Consider the following 9,651-nt stretch of genomic DNA (forward strand, 5'->3'; position numbering starts at 1 on the left):
CAATAGTGATACTTTTAGATCTTATGCATAGGTGAAAGAAGTAATAACAACACAAGCAGTCCTCTGTATTAAAGGAAATGTAAACATAATACATCACAATCTACACAAAAACTTGGGTCCAACTCTCCCACTAACTCACTTAGTATCTGTAGGTAAGAGTGAGCAAAGGTTTACAGAAACCTAAGGAGGCATACAAGTGAGAAAAAACCATGTGCTCAGGGTAAGTAAAAATTCTGGGACTGTAAACTTTGCTGAAGGGTTGATAAAAAGGTCCTTGATGAATGCATTCCATTCATTCCAGGGGAGGGTATGCTGTATGACAATTAAAAATTCTGAGAGAATGGCTTCTGGGTAAGAAAATTATTGATCAGTCTAGTAGTAAATAACCAATAAGTGAACTGGCCAGTGATCTCTCTTAGTGATCAAAGACTAGTAGACCCATAAATAGACAATCTGGAGAGCTCATTATTCAGGTACTCCCTTGGACATCCCAAGACGTCTCTAATTAGTAAATAACCAATGAGGAGGTGGTCCATCAAAACTTTCAACCTATCCCATCCCTTGGTTGAAGATTGGTAGACATATATTCAGTTCATGTTCTCCAGTTACCAGAAGAAATCCAGTTCTGTCTGGTCATAAGTGTCCTTGTTTCTAAATGCGAAATTCAAGGACTTGATTGTGCTATGTACAAGTGCAAGCTGCTTCTATTTACTGAAACAGACAGATCTAATGATCTCCCTTTCTATCTACCAGTCTTTTATATGGATTATACATGTAGTCATGCAAAACATTTCCATATTAGTCATGTTGTAAAAGAAAATACGGATAAAAACATGAAAAAGATAAGGAAATTTTTTAAAAGTGTATGCTTCAATCTGCATATAGACTCCATCAGTTCTTTCTCTGGAGCTGGATAATATTTTTCATTCTGACTCTTTCAGAATTTTCTTGGATCATTACATTGCTGAGAATGTAAAGCCATTCATAGTGAATTAGTGTATAATATTGCTGTTACTGTATAAACATCCTTCTGGTTCTGCTAATTTCACTTTGCATCAGTCTGTGTAAGTCTTTCCAGGTTTTTCTGAAAGCATCCTGTTCATCCTTTTATGATGGAACAATAGTATTCCATCATAATCATATACCATAACCTGTTTAGCCATTCCCCAATTGATGAGCATCCCATCAATTTCCATTCTTTGCCACCACAAAAAGAGTTGCTATACTTATTTTTGTCCATATAGGTTACACATGTATTATTTCATTTTGGTCCTTACTGGTGAAAACAAGTATTGAGGAAAGCTTTGTTAAGTGACTTGCCCAGGGTAACACAGCTAGAAATGTTTAAGTTGGAAATTCCAATTCAAATCTTTCTGACTTCAAGACCAGAACTCAATCTACTTGCCACTAAGTTGCCAATTCTATCTCTTCTCCTTACTACTTTTGATTCTGGGCAAATAAAAAATGGCCATCAGGATTTTAATACCCAAGATAAGTATCATCATAATAAGAAAGTCCCTATCTTTCTTAGTGGGTATGCCTGGTGAATATATCCTAATATCCCTATTTACTGAAAAAACAGTGAACTTGGCAGCAATGGATAGAAAACTGACCCTGGAGTCAGAAAGACTTGAATTCAATTATGGCATCAGACACTTAATAACTGTGTGATCCTGGGCAAATGTTAACTCCTATTTGCCTTAGTTTTCTCAAATGTAGAATATAGATAGTAGTAGTGTCTACTCCAAGGGTCATTGTGAGGATCTCTGGAGATGATAATTGTGAAAGGTTTTACATAGTACCTGGTATTTTATATATGCATACATACATTTATGTATGCATAAATATTATCAAGGAGTTATGTCACTTGTTTTTCAGTCCTGTTCAATTCTTTGTGACCTCATATGTTGTTTTCTTAGAGATACTAGTGTTTTGCCATTTTTACAGATGAAGAAACTGAGGCAAACAGGGTTAAGTGATCTTGTCCAGGATCATTGAGCTAATGTGTCTGAGGCCAGATTTGAACAGGGGGAGAAGAGTCTTCCTTATCCACTGTGCCACTTAGCTGCCCTGAGTAATATCATAGGATTGGAAATGGACATATATTTAAAAAGGGGAAATCAATTTAGCCTTCAAATGGTCCAATGAGTTGACTTTGATGCTGAGCAAAATGAAAGCGTATATTACTAAGGAGGGAGTGAACAGCTAGAAACAGAAGCAGTGATCACTGGGAAGATGGTTTCATTAAGAACCAGTTAAGCCAGACTAACCTTTTCACTAGTACTCTTGGGAGATGGCATAAATGTCATTTGCCTAGATTTTAGTCAAGTTTTTGATAAACCCTCCCAATCTCTTCCTAGAGAAAAGATGGACAGATAAGGTCAAAGAATAATAATATCAGGTGGACTCATTGAATAGCTGGACTCAAAGTCATTGACGACTCAGTCACCTGAGTCCTTAGTAATGTGATCAGTGCTTAGCCCCAGAAGTGTGATATACCAGCTCTCTGTAGTGGGGTGGGGAATGTACAGGGGACACATGTTTTAAATTTTTTTTAATTTAATTTAATTTAATTTTTTCCCCAATTACTTGTAAAAACAGATTCCAACATTTTAAAAAGAATTTTCATTCTTGAATTCTCTCCCTCTCTCCCTTCTCCCCACTCTTGCTGAAATGATGAGCAATCTGATACAGATTTTACATGTGCAATCATGATGAATATTTTTACATATTAATCCTTTTGTGAAAATAAATTCCAAAAGAAGTTAAGAAAGAAAGTTAAAAAAGAAAAAGCTTTGATTTGGATTCAGCCTCTATCAATTCTTTCTCTGGAAGCAGATGGCATTTTTTATCATGAGTCTTTTGGGATTGTTTTGGATCATCATTTTGCTGAGAATAGCCAAGTTATTCACAGTTGTTCATCTTACAGTATTGCTGTTATTGTGTACAACGTTCTCCTGGTTCTGGTTACTTCACTCTCTTCTAGTTCACATTAGATTTTCTAGACTTTTCTGAGCTTGTCATTTCTTATAGAACATATATTATACACTCAGCCATTCTCCAATAGATGAGTATCCCCTTACTTTCCAATTCTTGGCCATTACAAAAAGAACTGCTTTAAATATTTTTCTACACATAAGTCTTCCCCTTTTTTGTTTTTTATCTCTTTGGGATACAAACCTAGTAATGGTGTTGCTGGGTCAAAGGGCATGTACTGTATTATAGCTCTTTGAGCATAGGTCCACACTGCTCTCTAGAATGGTTCAATCAGTTCGCAACTCCCTCACCAATGTTTTAAAGCATTTTTTTTTAAAACCCTTATACTTCGGTGTATTGTCTCATAGGTGGAAGATTGGTAAGGGTGGGCAATGGGGGTCAAGTGACTTGCCCAGGGTCACACAGCTGGGAAGTGGCTGAGGCCGGGTTTGAACCTAGGACCTCCTGTCTCTAGGCCTGACTCTCACTCCACTGAGCTACCCAGCTGCCCTAAAGCATTTTTTTTACATGACTATAGAGAACTGATTCAGCTGCCCCCAAAGCCTGTTGCCATTGGTGGGGCTGAAGCAATAGATATTTTGTGCTGGCCTTCTAAGTTGTTTTGGGCTGAAAAATTATTTCATTCCATCTTTTTTTGAGTTATGCTGCACCAGAATTCATTTTGAGGCATCATATCCTAGTTGTTTGAAGGGTAATTTGGTAGAAATCAAGTAGGTCCATGTACCTTCTCCATTATCTTGTCTCCCATCTCCTGGTGACACTTTTAAGTTTAATCTGTTAAGATTTTCTCTATCCCTTTCTTAAGTCTAAACAATCAAGAACACAATTAGCCAAGCCCTGATTGTTAATATTTGTTTGATTTCCAAGGAGTAAAAATGCTCATTCTGGAAATATAACTTTAGGCTCCAATGAGATAGCTTGAACTACCTCCAGTACATCTCTGTTGGTTCCATATCTTTTTACATTTGTTTCAAAGATTTGAATAAAAGCACAGAAGCATACTTATCAAATATGCAGATGACATAAAACTGGGAGGTGGAGCTAACACCAGATGGCAGTGTCAGTATCTTCAAAAGTCTGAAACAGCAGGTTGAATTTAATGAGATGAAACATAATAGGGATCAATACTTGGGTTATACAAAATCAGCTTCACAAATATAAGATAGGGAAAATAGAGCTGAAAAAGACCTAAGGTTTTAATAGTCTACAAGCTGAAAATATAATAGCTATATGGGAACCAAAAAAAGATAAATTTTATTTTAGACTCCATAAGAGAGGTATAGTATCCAAAATGATTTTATAGCTAACCTATTTCTTTAGAGTTGTTTTTCAGTTGTGTCTGATTCTTTACAATCCCATTTGGAGTTTTCTTGGTCAAGATACTGGAGTGGTTTGTCATTTCCTTCTTCAACTCATTTTATAGATGAGGAAATTGAGGCAAACAGGATTAAGTGACTTGCCTAGGGTCACTAGGAAATGTCTGAGTCCAGATTTGAAATCAGAAAGATGAATCTTCCTGACTCCAATTCTGGGACTCTATCCAATGTGACACCTACTACCCTCCTTTTAATTACAAGGTCTAATAACCTCAGAGTCATCTGTGATTTTTCATTCTCCATCTCCCTACATATTGAATGAATTGCCAAATGTTGTTAATTCCACCTCCATGTCATTTTTTTTTCTCCCTCTAATCATTCACATAGCTACCACCCCAGCTTGGACCCTTATCACTTCCAGCCTGTATCCACTTCTTTGCTATAGTCAGGAGGTCTGCAAATATCCCCAGCCATCATCCCCAGTGTAAGGAATTTAATTTAGGGGTTTGAATAAATATATGAGAATGCTGAATTAATATTGTGGTCACCAATTTAAAAATATTATAGCTCAAGCCAAAATTGGCTTTTAGTAGCTTTATTTACAAAGAGGTAGAAAGAGTGAAAGAAGAGAAATATAAGAAGGCAGAGAAGATGTTTAGCCTATTACACTAAATGTTGCTCTGGTGCCTGGCTCAGCCCAGTAGGGCTTGTTAACCTTCAACCTGAGGAGCCGGTGTTCCACCCACACAGCTTCCTCCAAGAATGGAAGGCCTCTCTGAAACTAATCTCTCCAGAAGTCAGGAAAGGAAGAATAGCTACTCACTCACCCAAGTAATAGTCCAAAAATCAAGGTCCCAAGTGCAAAGTCACCTCCAAGAGGCAGGTTACCAGCCAAAGCTCCAAGCTGAAGATTCAAGATGGAGCCCCCAGCTGAGGAAGTTCAGGACTTTTTATAGTCATTTCCTGTCCCTTCCCTTCTTTACAGGGGCCAATCACAGTTTCCAAATTGCCTAGCACTGCCCAGCGGGCCAGTGTCTGTGGGATCCATCTCTCATACTCTGAAGATGTCAGCTCTTATCAAAGGATTCAAAAGTTTCAGACTGAAAGAGTTAAAAGGGTGGAGCCCCCCCCCCCCCCCCAGGTAAGTGACTTGTGAATTCTCTTACTTGATAACAAAGTTTTAAGTAGGGGTTGGGCAGGGGTTTCTTAGATTGATTAACTCAAAATAGACAAAGACAATAAAGAATTCCCTTTCACAGAGGTGTGGGCTAGAGTATATGGCAGTGATGGCAAACCTTTTAGAGATTGAGTGCCCAAACTGCACCCTCAGGCTGCATGTGAGCTGTCTCCTTATCCAGGACAGGGGAGGGATGAAGTGCTCCCATTGGTCTACTGGGCAGAGGGGCAGTTTATGTGAGAAATGTACTCAGGCATGGTGGAGAGGGAGAAGGGAGCAGATCCCTCTGGCACATGTGCCATAGGTTTGCCAACACCAGTGTATGGGGTATTCCAGAAGGACTACCACCTCCATCATGGGAGCTTGCCAAGTCCTTTCCAGGGCTGCTCACCCACCTTTAGTATCTACCTTTCACCCAACTCCACCTGTGGCTCCAAGAAGCTGTAGCCTGATACCATAGCACTCCAATGCTATCCATTGGGTTTTCTTAACAGAGTACTGGAGTGGTTTGTCATTTCCTTCTCTAGCAGATTATGGCAAATAGGAGTCAAGTGACTTGCCTAGGGTCGCACAGCTAGGAAGTGTCTGAGGCCAGATTTGAATTTAAGTCTTCCTGGCTCCAGGTTCAGTGCTCTATCTACTGAGCCACCTAGTTGCCTCAGGGAAATAACTTCTCTCTTTTTAAATGCACCTGTAATGAGGCATCTGTTCTTTTTTCTTCTCTGCTGCCAACCTCTCCCTTTCCCCCTTCAAAGGAATTTTCTCCAGATAGAGAGATTCCTAATTACATCCCTGGGCATGGAGCCTAGAAATCTCAAGGTCACCTGATAAGACTCCTAAACATCAGCTCCTCTAGAATCAGCCTAGCTAGTGATAACCTTACCCTCAGGGAACTCCCAGACAGACCCTTTTCTTAAGACTGGACAATGGTCCAGCACTCTGAATAAGAGTGATATTCAAACCTTAAATATCTTTTTGGTTTTAGAAGCTTCTCCCATTTTATCTAGACCTCTCCCAGGGGGTTCAGCTCTTGAACTCCTCTTCCCATAGTCTCCAGGTAAGCCAATCAGTTGTCCTTCCTGTCCTTTATTTTTTGTTTAATCCCTTACCTTCTTAGTATCTTAGAGTCTGTGTATTGGTTCCAAGGCAGAAGAGAGGTAAGGCTAGGCAAAGGGAGTTAAGTGATTTGCCTTAGGATTACACAGCTAGGAAATTCCTGAGGCCAGATTTGAAACCAGGACCTCTCATCTCTGGGCCTAGCTCTCAATCCACTGAGCCACCTAGCTGTCCCTTACTTCCTGTTCTTTATTCCCCAAAAGGTATATAAGACCCTAAGTCCTTCAGTTTATTGAAAAATCTTCTTCAAGATGCATTTTCCCAGAGTCAGTGTTCCCAAAGTCCCAGAATCCCAGAGCTTGTCTCTATGTGGCATTTTGGGCATGACTGTGTGGTAGCATTAGAGCAGTGGTTCCCAAACTTTTTTGGCCTACTGCCCCCTTTCCAGAAAAAATATTACTTAGCCCCCTGGAAATTAATTTTTTAAAAAATTTTAATAGCAATTAATAGGAAAGATAAATGTCCCTGTGGCCATCACCACTTCCCTGGATTGTTGCAGCACCCACCAGGGGGCGGTAGCACCCACTTTGGGAATCACTGCTAGAGTATCATTTCCCTTGTACAGACTTGTTCTTTATAACTACTTTAGTGGTTCTGTGTTTTTCAAGGTTGACACTAGTAATAAGAGGTCAGAGATGGAAGTGAGGGACCCTTGAGTTCTAACCCTGATGCTTTCACTAATTCACCTTGTTATCTCAGACAAGTAATCTCCCCAATCTGGACTTCCATTTCCCCATCTCTAACGGGGACTGTATTGATTCCCTTGAAATCTTCTTGGTACCTTTTTTAGTTATAAAAATTCTGTCTCTGCTAGCAGAGTCCCCATTGATCCAGAATGAGTCTGGGCTGCTTAAAAAGGTCAGTTTAACCAGGTCATAGGTTTAATCCAGCCTGGAATGCAGGATATTCAGCAAAGACAATGCCCTCTCTAAGGGGAACCCCTGAGCCTCCTGGCTGCCGACATTCTCTCTCTTGCACACTGTGTACTCCCTCAGTGGGGTCTTCCTAACCCAGACAGGTTTGGGGCAGGAAGCAGAGAAAATTAGATGTCCAAACAGGGACAATTTGGTGGAGGAGTAGGGAGGTGGACCTCAAAGAGGAATTTCTTGATTATCTGAAACAGAAGAGATAGCTCGTTTCCTGCTCCCTCAAGGTTTCTTCCTCTTAGAATATAGAATGGTGAGCTCTGAGAAATGATAACAGTAAGAGCTGGCTGGAGGAGGGGCCTTTGTGCGGAATCACCGACCTTCCTCTCCTCTCAGCATCAGTTTTATGTATCCTCTGGGCAATAATAAGCCCATGTATTTGTTATGGGCTTTCGTTCGCATCCTGACCTCACAGAGTCCTCACCACAACCCTGTGAGGTAAATGGGGCAGGGATTATTGTCCTCATTTCACATATGAGATAACTGAGGTCCAGAAAGGTTGTGACTTCATTTTCTTATCTTGTCTTATCTTATCTTTTCTTTCTTTCTTTTTTAAAAAACTCTTACCTTCTGTTTTAGTATTAATTCTATGATAGAAGAGCTGCTAGGGCTAGGGGACTGGGCTTAAATGCCTAGTCACATAGCTAGGAAGTGTCTGAAGCTAAATTTGAACTCAAGTTCCCCCAATTCCAGGACTGGCATTCTATCCATTGTGCTACCTCAGTGCCTCTTAGTTTTACTTTTTAAATTGTGCCCTGGCATCTCCCTCAGTAGTTCGCAGCTACAATAGCTACCATTACTAGAAACCCAAAAAATAAATTTAAAGGGATTTGCCCAGTGGAGATTTCAACAAGGTTAAAGCTAGAAAGTGGCCAAATTGGGACTTGAACTTGTTTTTGAGCCCTAATCTAATGATCTTTCCATTACACCAAGCTGCCTCTCATAATATAAGACTAATTATAGATTGTACCTGTATAGATGTATAGATTGAAGGATGGGGGGCATATTGTGCCTAAAATTCCACTTGGAAAGTGACTATCCTCATGGGGAATTTTGTAAATTCTAGAAACTTATCAAGACTCTATCCCTAGAGCTGGGGATTAGATGGGTAGGTCCTTCTGGTAGTAATAAACTGCTAGTTGATAGAAAAGCCCTCTGAGAAAGGGTCTAGGAAAGGTGGGGAGGGGGTCATCGAATGACTTAGAAAGGAACAGTTAGGACTGCCACTATTGTGCTGTATGACCTTGGGTAAATCATTTCCCTTCCTCTGAGGTGGCCTTTATCCCATTTAAAAGAGATATATCGGGGCAACTAGGTAGCTCAGTGTATAAAGCACCAGTCCTGGAGTCTTCTGAGCCCACCAGAGGAAACTGTCCCCAAAGCCTCTCTTTACTCTGTGTTCTTCTGTGGGATAAGGGGTTAGGGAATTCTGGTATAAAATACATGGGGATCCAGGACTCCCAAAGTACATTCCCCATAGCTGATGTAGGGACAAGCAGGGGCAGCTCTACACCCATATCCCAACTATGAAGAAGCTACAAAAGACTAAGACCATCACCCCTTTGCCCTAGACAATTGGAGAAGGGGGGAAATGGCATGGGACGTTGTATCCCCAAATTATAGAAGTATTTCAGAGCAAACTGTAAGCAGGAAAAATCCCCTTGCTTCCTTGCATCCTTGTGACTATTAACCCTAAAAGATCAAAAACTCCCAATAAGACCTTGCTACATCAAAGGGAAAGTCATCCTCCTTGGATGGTCCTTTAGGTTTTGAGATGTTCACAGAGATACACCTCCAAGCTATGCTTTGATACCATCAAGCTGCATCTAAGATATCTTTTTGTCCCCTAAACTATGAGGGTCACCCCCTATGACTTCAGGCTGACCCGAGCCAGATGACAAACCCCAACCCCCTGAAGTCACATATCACCTGTTGTAGAAGGTCCTCTGGGAGACAGCTTTCCATCTACGCTGTCCTGGATGAATTCAACATTACCTTCTAAAGTAATAAATTTCTCTCTCTTTTTTAAGCTAAGTTTTTGAGTCTTGCATTCTTGCAAAGGGTACTCTTCCCAAACCCAGGGGGTTTACCTCAAGCCCTCCACAACATGGTGCCATAA

Source organism: Gracilinanus agilis, chromosome 1 (genome assembly GCF_016433145.1).
Source record: "Gracilinanus agilis isolate LMUSP501 chromosome 1, AgileGrace, whole genome shotgun sequence".
Classification (NCBI taxonomy): Eukaryota; Metazoa; Chordata; class Mammalia; order Didelphimorphia; family Didelphidae; genus Gracilinanus; species Gracilinanus agilis.